The 13,534-nt window shown below is 41.3% G+C and overlaps 1 pseudogene; it reads right to left on the minus strand.

The window, feature by feature from the left end:
* Positions 1-558: 558 nt before the first annotated feature.
* Positions 559-13,534, minus strand: part of LOC139015387 (large ribosomal subunit protein eL39-like) — a 30,343-nt pseudogene continuing 17,367 nt past the window's right edge.

A 13,534-nucleotide genomic window follows, 5' to 3' on the forward strand; every position in this document is an offset into this window, starting at 1 on the left:
AACAGAGCAAAATCATGAGTCTAATAATTTTCCAATTAAAATGCTCAACTGTCTAGACCCGTGGTTGGCAAACCTCGGCTCGCGAGCCACATGCGGCTCTTCGGCCCCTTGAGGGTGGCTCTTCCACAAAATACCACGTGCGGGCGCACACGTACAGTGTGATTGAAACTTCGTGGCCCATGCGCAGAAGTCGGTATCTTGTGGAAGTGCTGGTATTTTGTGGAAGAGCCACACTCAAGAGGCCAAAGAGCCGCATGTGGCTCGTGAGCCGAGGTTTGCCGAGCCGCAGTTTGCTGACCACTGGTCTAGACTCTAGACCAGGGTTGGGCAAACTTTTTGACTCGAGGGCCACAATGGGTTCTTAAACTGGACCGGAGGGCCGGAACAAAAGCATGGATGGAGTGTTTGTGTGAACTAATATAAATTCAAAGTAAACATCACTACATAAAAGGGTACGGTCTTTTTTCTTTTGTTTTATTCATTTCAAATGGGCCGTAGTTTGCCCACGGCTGCTGTAGACAATAGTGATCTTTTCAATCATTTAAAGATGCAGGCAACATAGATACAGCAAAAATATATGCTGCATCACCACTTCTCATGTGTGATTCCTCACAGGCCCAGTTTGGCTCTCCAATGTCTCCTCTTCAAGTTGTACCTGGTTTTATTACCAGTTTTCATCCTAATTCATTGGGGGAATGGGCAAATTCTGCTTTTGTTTCTTGGCCAGGAATCTCTTGGTTCTGAAAGTCTTTTGGGAAGACATGGCAAAGGAGAATCAAATGCACACACCTCGATGGAGGATAAAGAGCTGATTACTATTTTTTAAATGCTTTTTCTTATTGATTTGAGAGAGAGGAAGCTAGAGGGAGAGAGAGAAACCAATGTGAGAGAGAAATATCCATCAGTTGCCTCCATATGCAACCCCTACCAGGAATTTTACCTGTAACCTGGGCATGTGCCCTGACTGGGAATTGAATTGGTGACCCTTTGGTGCATGGGGCGATGCTCAACCAACTGAGCCACACCGGGCAGGGCTGAGTTAATTACTCTTTGTACACGTACACACACACATACACACACACACACTGAGTGGCCAGATTATTATGACCACCCCATCAGTACTTCATTGGGCCACCTTTTGCCTTCAATACTGCGAGATTCTTCTTGGCATTGACTCCACGAGATGTTGAAAGGTGATGTGAGCAATCTGACACCATGCCTGATGAATAGCACTGTCCAGTTCTGTGAGATTTGATGGTTGTGGAACCAGCTGCCTGATGGCTCTTTTAACTTCGTCCCACAAATGCTCAATTGGATTGAGATCTGGTGATTGTGGGGGCCACCTAAGCAAGGTAAAGTCTCCCTCATGTTCTTGAAACCACTCCTGCACAATATGAGCACCGTGGCATGGCGCATTGTCTTGTTGGAAGAAGCCATCTCCATTGGGATATGCCATCAACATGATAGGATGAACTTGATCAGCAATGATACTTAGGTATGTTGTGCTATTCAGATGTTTATAATGATCTGGCCCAGTGGTTCTCAACCTTGGCTGCACATTAGAATCACCTGGGAATCTTTTTAAAAATCCTGATTTCTGGGCCTCATCCTCCGGATATTCTGTTTTTTTGTTACTAATGTTGTGGCCCCAGCCCATAACAAAGAAACAGAATTTCCCGAGCATGAGTCCCAGAAATCAGGATTTTAAAAAGATTCCCTGGTGATTCTAATGTGCTGCCAAAGTTGAGAACCACTGCTAGCAACTTCAGCGCGAAATTATAGCTAATTTGCTTACAAACATCAGGTGGTCATAATAATCTGGCCAGTGTGTGTGTGTGTGTGTGTGTGTGTGTGTGTGTGTGTGTGTGTGTGTGTACATATATATTTTAAGAGTAATGATTTCAGAGAGGAAGGGAGAGGGAGAGAGAAACATCAATGATGAAAGAGAATCATTGATTGGCTGCCTCCTGCATGTCCTACACTGGGGACCGAGCCCACAACCCGGGCATGTGCCTTGACCAGGAATAGAACTGTGACCTCCTGGTTCATGTCGACACTCAACCATTGAGCCACGCTAGCCGGGCAGAGTTAATTACTCTTGATCTCTGCTTCCAAAGCACTGTGATTATTTTTTTTCTGTGATTTTTTAGTTACTATGCTCCTCAAGAGCAAGTACAATTTTAATCTTTGCATCCCAGTGTCTAGCCCAGCCGTGGGCAAACTACGGCCCGTTTGAAATGAATAAAACTAAAAAAAAAGACCATACCCTTTTATGTAATGATGTTTACTTTGAATTTATATTAGTTCACACAAACACTCCATCCATGCTTTTGTTCCGGCCCTGTGGTCCAGTTTAAGAACCCATTGTGGCCCTCGAGTGAAAAAGTTTGCCCACCCCTGGTCTAGCCTAATACCTTACACAGACACACCTGTGATTTCTATTGACTGAATGAGTAAACCCATTTTTGATCTCTAGCTGAAAGTAGGTTTTATTAAATTGCTATAGCATTTTCTCTATATACCTCTTATGTCATATAACTTTCTACCATGTGTAATTGTTATTTATGTAAATATTTTATATTCTCTGATAGATGATTATTACCTAAGGGCCAGAGACCCCACCTTGTCATATCCAAGGACCTCATGGAGTCTACCAAGAGGGACCTTTACATACCAACATCATTGGCACAATTGACTAGTCCCTTGATCAGAACGTACTATGACACACCTCAAGAGCACAATGTTCCAAAGCTAAAATGCTAGAGACAGGCCAAGGCAAGCGACTAGGAGACCTGGTTTGTCCCTGTCTTCATGAAGTGGTAGTACTGGTTTCCATAAATAAGTATTGCTGCCTGGCAAAGCTGTTCATTTGTTTATTCATTAATTTGTAAACCACTTTGTGGAAAAAAAGGGGGATGTGTTTAGAGCAGTTACTATATGCCAGGGATTTTCACATGCCTTATCTCTAAATCACCATAACATTATGAGATGAGCATTATTATTCTAAATTGACAAATAAGGAGAACAAGGCTCAGAATGCTTTAGTGACTTATTCAATACGATGGAGCTGGTGAGTGACAGAACCAGGATCTGAAAGCAGGTATGTGAGACTCTTAAGCACAAGCTCTTTTCCACCTCATCATGAAATATAAATACACTCAGAAGGTTTTTTGAGAAATGACTGGAGAAACCCTTGAACCTGGGGGAAGTATAACTGCCAGGATCAGGAGTCAGGCTTGCATCAAACTTTATATTGAGGAAGTCCTTGAGGAACACAAATAAACTTGCCAAGTTTTATCTTGAGCACCAGGGAAACACTTACTTCTCAGTAGGCTTAGGGGTTAGGAAATGTTTCCAGAAAGGATAAAGAAGATAGTTATGGTTGTGGGAAAATGGAATGGAGGCTATGGGATTTATAGCTAGGAATCAGAAACATTAAAACAGATTAGAAATCAAGTGAAACTCACTCTGTGGGAAACACATTGAAGGGGACACAGTTAGAACTTAAGTCAGGGGTGCACATGGCCCTAGACCAGCTGTGGGCAAACTACGGCCTGCAGGCTGGATCCGGCCCGTTTGAAATGAATAAAACTAAAAAAAAAAAAAAGACCGTACCCTTTTATGTAATGATGTTTACTTTGAATTTATATTAGTTCACACAAACACTCCATCCATGCTTTTGTTCCGGCCCTCCGGTCCAGTTTAAGAACCCATTGTGGCCCTCGCGTCAAAAAGTTTGCCCACCCCTGCCCTAGACCTAGTAGGTTTAGTTTAACTAACATGTAAAGTGTGCTGGGCACTATAACAGGTGCTAAGAATACAAAGAAACAAATGGTTTTTGTCTTTGAGAGACTGACAGTCTGACATGGGGCACACTGTTGATAAAAATAGGAGAGTCTTTTCTAGAAGGCTACTGAAAACCAAGAGTGATAGAAAGGAACGTATGGGATATTAACACCAGGCAGGCCAAAGGTTCTCTGTTTACCTAACTGCATTTGATGATCAGTAGTCTTATCTACCTACAACCTCTATATGAGCAGCAAGATTCATGTCACCCAATGCCTAGGCCCTACCTCAAGAAGAAGAATTAAGAGAGGAAATTTAAATATGGCTTCACATAGGAAGGTGAATGAATTAGAGGCTTTACTGCCTTTATTTCAATACTTAAAACAAGGATTAAAACTTCTATCTTCACTTCCAGTGTTCCAGTCAACAGTTTGGAGACCTATCAGTGTGCCTGGCATTTAGTGAACATTTAGTAAATTGTTGAATAAATGAACAAAGCAGTTATGGGCCAAACACTGTGTAAAGTGTTACAGGATATACAGAGGAATAGCTTTAAGAACTAATCAGCAAACAAGGTGAGACATCAGTGATTTATTCAAAAGTGAGATCAGCATGAACTAGAGTAGGAACACTTCAAGAGACTGAAGAGGGGCACCATCAAGACCTGTGTTCCAGTTCTTTAACAGACTAGCTCATGCAGAACATTTTGCCCTTATATTCATTCATCTTCTCACTTATAAAATGAGGAAACTGTTTTAGGTGATATCTGAAGGCTTTCCCAACTCTTAATTTTTACATTTATATTCATAGATGGGGAAAGCCTTTATATATATATACATATATGTATATGTATATATATAGTGTTTTACTTATATTGTATACTATATTTTAATACATACTAAAATAGACATAAAATATATTTAATTCTTATTGTTAAATAATAAAGCAATATCAGAAAGTGTGCACTGAAAAATCTTGTTCCCATCACTGTCCCTGTGGGCTTAACTTTATGTGTACCCACTTTTATTAGAATCTGTCAAGGGTTTCCTTATATAAATATAAGTGAATACTAATACATGTATCTCTTCTCCCCTTGTTAAAAGATAGTACACTATATATACTTTCTGCACCTAATAATGATATAAGTTTATATTAAGCTGATGGTTTCCTCTCAGTAATCATAGATCCCTTTTATCCCCTATAATATGGTGCGCTATGTAGGTGGGTATCTTGTACTATAGATGTTTGTGTCCTCCCAAAATTTGTATGTTGAAACCTAATTCCCAATGTGCTGGTATTTGGAGCTGTTTAGGACATAAAAGGTAGACTAGTGCCCCTACTGAGGGTTTACAATCTGACTCATACCTAGCAGATGCTAGTCTCTTATCACTCTTCTTTTGCCAGAACTTTCTGGCCATTTTTGCTTGTTTATTTTCCCCATAGGAGTATTAGAATTAGCTTGGCTAGCTCCTATTATTACCTTTGCTTTCCCAAAAACCTTGTTAGTATTTTTGACATATGTTAAGTAAACAATATTTTTATGATGCTGAATTCCTTAGCCAAGAACAAGGTATGGTTTTTCATTTGTTCCTAATTTTTTGATTTTCAAGACTTTTAAAATTTGAAGGTAGAATTTGAATTTGTTCATGTTTGATAGATTTGGAGAGACAGAAGATTGGAGTGAATACATTTCTTGGAAGGCGAATAATCTATGATGCAGATATAACCAGTGATACTCTTTGGCAATTAAGAAACTAACTTGATAAGAATAGAAAAAAAGAAGCAATAGTGCCTTTTATGTCAGGAACCATGCTAGGTGTTCTCAAATACTATCATCCTTGACTGCAGGTCACCCCAAACCAAGGGCTAGATAGGGCCAGGTCAAGGAGGAGCCTAGATGTCTACCTAGATACCTTGTAGGGAATGCTCAGAAGACTCTCAAGATGAAAGCAATACTTGAGGAAGATCACAGTGGTGGTCAAGCAGGATAGTCTGAGGGCAGGAAGGAAAGATTAAATTCAAAAACGGCAGCAAGACTCAGTAATCTGAAAGAAAAGTAACAAAGGCTCATTAGGGTGGAGTCCTTGTTTGTGGAGATAAAGGTATGAACATAGTTTCTTTCCAGGGAGGACAAGCACTTTGGACTAAAGAATGAAGAAAATTTGGTTTTGCAGACTCTGCTGCTGCTACTACTATGCAGCCAAGGTCAACCCGTTCTTGGACACATTACCCTCCGTAGCAAGCCCTTGGTCACGTCTGCTTCTAGCTGTTAGCAGACAAAGTTCCAAAGGCAGCCAGAACACTTTCATATTCTGAACACTGGGGAAAAAAGACTTGGTTATAAACATTCCTACTTTCAGTTCTGGGGGTTTATGTGCCGGGGTGGTGACTTCACACACGGTAATAGCACTGGCAGTAAGTCCCTCTGTGGGGAGAAATTTGATGAATTTTATCCTGAAGGTGGGAGAGTACATGAATATTGTGGAAGCCATGGAGCATGTAGGCCCAGGAATGGCAGGACCACAAAGCTCCTGTTGCTGACTGTGGACAAATTCAATAAATTTGACTTGTGTTTTTTTTATTTTTAAATATATTTTATTGATTTTTTACAGAGAGGGAGGCAGAGGGATAGAGAGTTAGAAACATTGATAAGAGAGAAACATTGATCAGCTGCCTCCTGCACACCCCCTACTGGGGATGTGCCCGCAACCAAGGTACATGCCCTTGACCAAAATCGAACCTGGGACCCTTCAGTCCATAGACCAACTCTCTATCCACTGAGCCAAACCTGTTAGGGCAATTTGACTTGTGTTTTATCTTAACCTCCAGACCAGCCCTTCTGCTGCTCAGGAGAGCACCCACCCCACCACACTCATCTGCTCACTATATCCTATGATCTTTGTGTTCTCACTTCAGTTCTCCAAGTCTAGCTGGATTGCAAAGTTTATGATTATGAATCAAAAACTAAACAAATGAACAAAGTTTTGAGCCTGGACTATTGGAGAAGGGTGGTATGGTACCTTGAAGGGGAAAAGCAAAACAAATTTCATTTGAAGAGTTTAAGGGGGAGAGGGATACCTGTATACACCTGTGTGCATATGGCAGAAAAATCAGTTTTTAGTACATGTGAGAAACTAAAAATCCAAATTTAAACCAAGACTTTGGGTTTAAAACATTTTACTAAATAATATAGTATGCCCTATTGCTTGCCTGCTGTCAGGGACAGGTGGGTTAGCCAGGGGGAAAACTCAGCTTTCAGCTTGCCATCCTACTGAAAGCCTTTTCCAGAGGTTGGGCAGGGGCATTTTCGAGTTTATGCCCTTAAATAATCTGTAGGTGTTCTCTTACTCGAACTTGAAGTTTAATTTCTCACTTCCTAGCTTTCCAGTCTCGTTGGGCTCAAGTTTCAAGTCTTTTCTAAAATCAAACATGGCATAGCTCCTCCAACGATTCAGTGTTTCTGCATGGTCAAAGGACATCTCTGGATAAAACTGGAGTTTGTGCTCTTATTAACTCTGCCCTGTTAACTTTCTCTGGGCTGGAGATGCAGAAATCCAGGAGCAAAGAAAGTGCCGCACAGAGCTTCAAGTCAATCTCACATGACCCACCCTGGGGGTGGGGGGTGTAATCAGCAAGGGATTGTTTTAACCATAGTTGAGTCTACATTTGCCTGAGTAAGGTGCTTTTTATTTATTTATTTTTTTTGGGGGGGGGGATAGGTGAGAGAGGGAGAATAAAGGAGTATAAGTACTTAGGTCTGACATAAGGCCTCAATGGGGGAACCCTTTCTTGGATTCAAGTCTGCTTTAACTATAAGAGTTTATAAAATCTGGTCTCTTCCCTCCAAACACTTCTAGGTAGGGCTTCTGTTAAACTCTGCCACACTATACATAAGTATTCTTTCTTAAAGTTCTATTGTTACAAGTATCTTGGGAGTAGGGGGTTGTCCCAAGCTCCCTTAAAGTGCAAACTGGACATGTCCTTGGGAAGAGAAAGGAGAAAGCAATGACTGACAGGGCCAACTGGTGTAGTTGGGGGATGTTTCTATATTGCACTTATTCCATTTCCTGAGGTACTTAGGCATGGCTTCAATTGAGGGATGCAAGTCGATAGGGTAAAGTGGGGATGCAGAAGGAACAGAAAAGAGGTAATTGTATTAAAAGTGAGCTTTTTCCCTCATAGCTTTGAGATACTAGAGGCCTGGTGCACAAAATTCATGCGGGGGTGGGGGGGGGTGGTCCCTCAGCCTGGCCTGCGCCCTCTTGCAGTCTGGAAGCCCTCAGGGGATGTCTGACATCCTTAGCGCTACCTCGGAGGAGGGGGAGGCTCCTGCCACTGCTGCTGTGCTCACCAGCTGTTAGCCCGGCTTCTGGCTGAGTGGTGCTCCCCCTGTGGGAGCGCACTGACCACCAGGGGGCAGCTCCTGCGTTGAGTATCTGCCCCCTGGGGGTCAGTGCATGTCATAACAACCGGTTCTTCCACCGTTTGGTTGATTTGCGTATTAGCCTTTTATTATATAGATAGGATAATTGACATATATCATTGTATAAGTGTAAGGTGTATGTGGGGAAGCATGGGACTTGGTTGGAAAGTCTGTAAGGAGGATTCTCTGAAAGGTCAGAGGCCTCTTAGGGGGACCTTGCTGAAGGCAGCAAACCCTGCCTTGACTTTTCCAAAAAAGTCTGAGCCCCCGGGTGTTTTACTAGAATCTTTATGTTTAGACTTCAAAATGTCCTTGTTTGAAAGACACTACAGATGCAGGTGTTTTCTCAAGGATGCTTACCCTGCTGATTGTATCTAGAGGTTAATCAGATACAATATTCAAGCTGTTGTTACAATAAAAGCCTAAGGAGGCAGGTGAACAGGGCTTTTTTGGCTCCTTATGCCAACTAGCCCCTAAGCCAGTGATGGCGAACCTTTTGAGCTCGACGTGTCAGCATTTTGAAAAACCCTAACTTAACTCTGGTGCCGTGTCACGTATAGAAATTTTTTGATATTTGCAACCATAGTAAAACAAAGACTTATATTTTTATATTTATTTTATATATTTAAATGCCATTTAACAAAGAAAAATCAACCAAAAAAATAAGTTCGCGTGTCACCTCTGACACGCGTGCCATAGGTTCGCCATCACTGCCCTAAGCCTCTTTTTCACAGAAATGTGTGTCAGAGTAATCATTCATCTATCTTTCAGGGTCTGCTGGTCAGCTCCGGCAGGTGTACAACATGATGATTTAATATACATACATTTCGCAAAATGATTACCATAATAAGATTAGTCAACACATCCATCACCTCACATAGTTACCTTTTTTGGTGTAGTGAAAACTTTTAAGATTTACTCTCTTAGCAAGTTTCAACTATATAATACAGTGTTAACTATAGTTACCATGCTGTACATTAGATCACCAGAACGTACTCATCCTTCATAACTGGAAGTTTGTACCCTTTGTCCCCTTTATTCACTCCCCTCACCACCACACCCCATCACCCCACCCCTGGCAAATAATCTACTCTGTTTCTATGAGTTTGGTTTTTTTAGATTCCATATATAAGTGAGATCATGCAGTATTTGTCTTTCACTGTCTGACTTATTTCACTTAGCATAATGCCCTCAAGGTTGAGCTCTTAATTTATGTGCTAAAAGTGAGATGAGAGTATCCGTTCAATATCCCTTTTTAAAAATATTTTTCATATGCTGTTATTGATTTCAGAGAAAGGGAGAGATAGAAACATCAATAATGAGAATCATTGAACAGCTGCCTCATGCACACGCCCTACTGGGGATGGAGCCTGAAACCAGGGCATGTGCACTGACCGAGAATTGAACCATGACCTCCTGGGTTATAAGTTGATGCTCAACCATTGAGACACAATGGCTAGGCTCAGTTCAGTATCTTGAACGGTATCCCACACAAACATCCTATCTAATAAAGAGGTAATATGCAAATTGACCATCACTCCAACACACAAGATGGCCGCCCTCATGTGGTCAAAGATGGCCTGCAGGGGAGGGCAGTGTGAGCGATCAGGCCAGCAAGGATGGGCAGTTGGGAGGGACCAGGCCTGCAGGGGAGGGCAGTTGGGGGGGACCAGGCCTGCAGGGGAGGGCAGTTAGGGGCAATCGGGCTGGCAGGAGAGCAGTTAGGCATCGATCAGGCTGGCAGGGAAGTGGTTAGGGGGTGATCAGGCTGGCAGGCAGAAGCAGTTAGGGGCAATCAGGCAGGCAGGCAGGTGAGCGGTTGGGAGCCAGCAGTCCTGGATTGTGAGAGGGATGTCTGACTGTCTGTTTAGGCCCGATCCCACTGGAATCGGGCCTAAACGGGCAGTCAGACATCCCTCGAGGGGTCCCAGATTGGAGAGGGTGTAGGCTGGGCTGAGGGACACACCCCTCCCCGTGCACGAATTTCATGCATCAGGCCTCTAGTATATAATAACAATACAGTTGTAGAAGTTGGGAAGTTCAAGGTACTGGCTGATTCAGTTCCTGGCTTGCAGAGGGCCTCTTCACCGTCCTTACATGGCTTTTCCTCTGTGGCTGAGCTAAGATCTTTCTCTCTTCCTCTTCTTATAAGGTCTCTTCTAATCCCATCACGAGGCCCCCACCCTCATGATCTCCTAAAGGTCCCATCTCTATATACCATCACATTAGGGGCTTTAGGGAGACATGAACATTCAGTCCATAACAAACCGACACATTTATAAAATGATTAAAAAGTCTGAAAAGCCAGTAAACTAGCATGTCACAACTAATTCTTTATCTCTTCCTAAGTTACTCAGGCTCCAAGTATCTGAGATCATCATTCCTGGAAATCTTTCTTCATACCATATAATCCCAGTGCAGGTAGAACTCATGACCCAATACACCTACTCCCTTTTTTCCTGTGCCCAACACCGAAGCAAAATAACATAAAAATAATAAATCTCTAGCTCCTATCATATTAGGGGAATTTTTCATGAAATAAACTAATTTCCTCCCTCTTACCAGGTTGAGTCTCTGCAATTCACACAAAGGCTGAAGGATCTTTTTAGATCCTGCTAAGCTTGCAAATTTGCCAAAAAAAAAAAAAAAAAAGTAGGTGGAGTTGTTTGTAGTCATTCTGGGTCTTTTTCCAGGTTTTCTGGTTGCTTCTACTGCATAAGCAACCATGTTTTACTAGTTGTGGGTGTGTTGCTACAAGAGCTGCAGCAAAGCATTTCTGTATTCTGAACTAATTCTATAAACAGAACCCTATTTCTCCCAGTTTAACCAAGTGATTTTGTTACTGGTCCTGAAAATATTAGGCAGGACCTGAAATAATCTGCCCTTCAAAAGCTGGCAGAAAAAAATCCAAAAATTGGGGTAACACTCTTTCATCAATGCTATGGAGAAACATTTGGTATATGGAGGGCAATATGGCAGTACTTATCAAAATTAAAAATACACATGAGACGTGCACTTCTAAACACAAATAAAAGTCACCTATTCAAGTTTTCTAACAATTTCAACAGACTTCCTGGACCTCATCCAATTCATTAATTTCTTCAGTCTACTTCAGAAATGTTCTGTTCATTTATTCTAAAAATATTGAGCACTGATTAAAAATGGCAACAGAGAAAGTAGATGCTGCACGGACATGCTCCCAGGAACAAACTGGAATTACAAATAAAATACAGAAAAACTTCCTGAATAATCAATGGAAGACTGGCAGGAGAGAACCCTGATACCCGAGGACTGAAAGTGGAGACCGCATAGAGCAGTGATGGCGAACCTTTTGAGCTCGGCGTGTCAGCATTTTGAAAAACCCTAACTTAACTCTGGTGCCGTGTCACATATAGAAATTTTTTGATATTTGCAACCATAGTAAAGCAAAGACATATTTTTGATATTTATTTTATATATTTAAATGCCATTTAACAAAGAAAAATCAACCAAAAAAATGAGTTCGCGTGTCACCTCTGACATGCGTGTCATAGGTTCACCATCACTGGCATAGAGACTAGTAGGAGGGGTAGAGGTGAAAAAGGGCTGGCTGGGCACCCACAGACAGCAACTGAAGTTCTAGAAATATATCTCAGCTCTGGGGGGCGGGGTGCCACTGAGAACTCTGGGATTTAATCTCAGAGCACTACAACTGAGAAGGATACCCACATAACACCTGGCTGTGAAAAGCAGCGGGGTTGCTGTCTGCCACCGACACCACAGAAATACAAAGGATTGTAAGAAAATACTATGAACAACTATATGCAAACAAGCTGGAAAATGTGGATGAAATGGACAAATTCCTAGAAAAATACAATCTCCCAAAAGTGAATCAGTAGGAATCAGCAAACCTGAATAGGCCAATAACAACTGATAAAATAGAAGCAGTAATCAAAAAAACTCCCAGCAAACAAAATCCCAAGTCCAGACGGCTTCACAGGGGAATTTTACCAAACATTTAAAGAAGGACTAACACCTATACTCCTCAAACTATTTCAGACAATCAAAAAAAAAAAAAAAAAAGGAACACTTCCAAACTCTTTTTATGAGGCCAGCATTATCCTAATTCCAAAACCAGTAAAGACACTACAAAGAAAGAGAATTACAGGCCAATATCCATGATGATGATGGATGCTATAAGCCTCAACAAAATATTAGCAAATTGCATCCAGCAATATATTAAAAAGATTATATACCATGATCCAGTGGGATTTATTCTGGGGATATAAGGTTGGTACAATATTCCTAAATCAATAAATGTGATACATCACATAAACAAACTGAAAGACAAAAATCACATGATCATATCAATAGACACAGAAAAAGCATTCGACAAAACCCAACACCTATTTTTGGTAAAAACTCTCAGCAAAGTGGAAATAGAGGGAGCATACCTCAACATGATAAAGGCCATATATGACAAACCTACAGCCAACATCAGACTCAATGGGCAAAAACTAAAAGCATTTCCCCTAAGAACAGGTACAAGACAGGTATGTCCGCTTTCACCACTCTTATTCAACATAGTACTGTAAGTCCTAGCCACAGTGATCAGACAAGAAGAAATACCACATGTTCATAGCAGCACAATTCACCATAGCTAAGATCTGGAAACAGCCTAAGTGCCCATCAGTAGATGAATGGATTAGAAAACTGTGGTACATCTACACGATGGAATACTATGCTGCTGTAAAAAAGAAGGAACTCTTACAATTTGCAACGGCATGGATGGAGCTGGAGAGCATTATGCTAAGTGAAATAAGCCAGTCAATGAAGGAAAAATACCACATGATCTCACTCATTCATGGATAATAGAGACCATTATAAACTTTTGAACAATAATAGATACAGAGGCAGAGCTGCCTCACACAGATTGTCAAACTGCAGCGGGAAGGCTGGGGAGGGTTGGGGGGCAGGAGGGAGGGGGGTAAGAGATCAACCGAAGGACTTGTATGCATGCATATGAGCATAACCAATGGACATAAGACACTGGGGGGTAGGGGAAGCCGGGGTATTGTCAAGGGCGGGGAAAAAAAAAGGACACATATGTAATACCCTTTGTAATACTTTAAGCAATAAAAATAAATAAATAAATAAATAAATAAATAAAATTAAAAAAAGAAGAAGAAATAAAAGGCATCCAAATTAAAAAGGAGGAAGTAAAATTTTCATTATTTGCAGAAGACATGATATTGTACACAGAAAACCCTAAAGACCACCAAAAAACGACTAGATTTAATAAATGAATTAGGCAATGTAGCAGGATACAAAATCAACATCCAGAAA

The sequence above is a fragment of the Myotis yumanensis genome, unplaced genomic scaffold (assembly GCF_028538775.1).
Source record: "Myotis yumanensis isolate MYYU_CA2020_CCGP unplaced genomic scaffold, mMyoYum1.0.hap1 SCAF_1, whole genome shotgun sequence".
NCBI lineage: Eukaryota > Metazoa > Chordata > Mammalia > Chiroptera > Vespertilionidae > Myotis > Myotis yumanensis.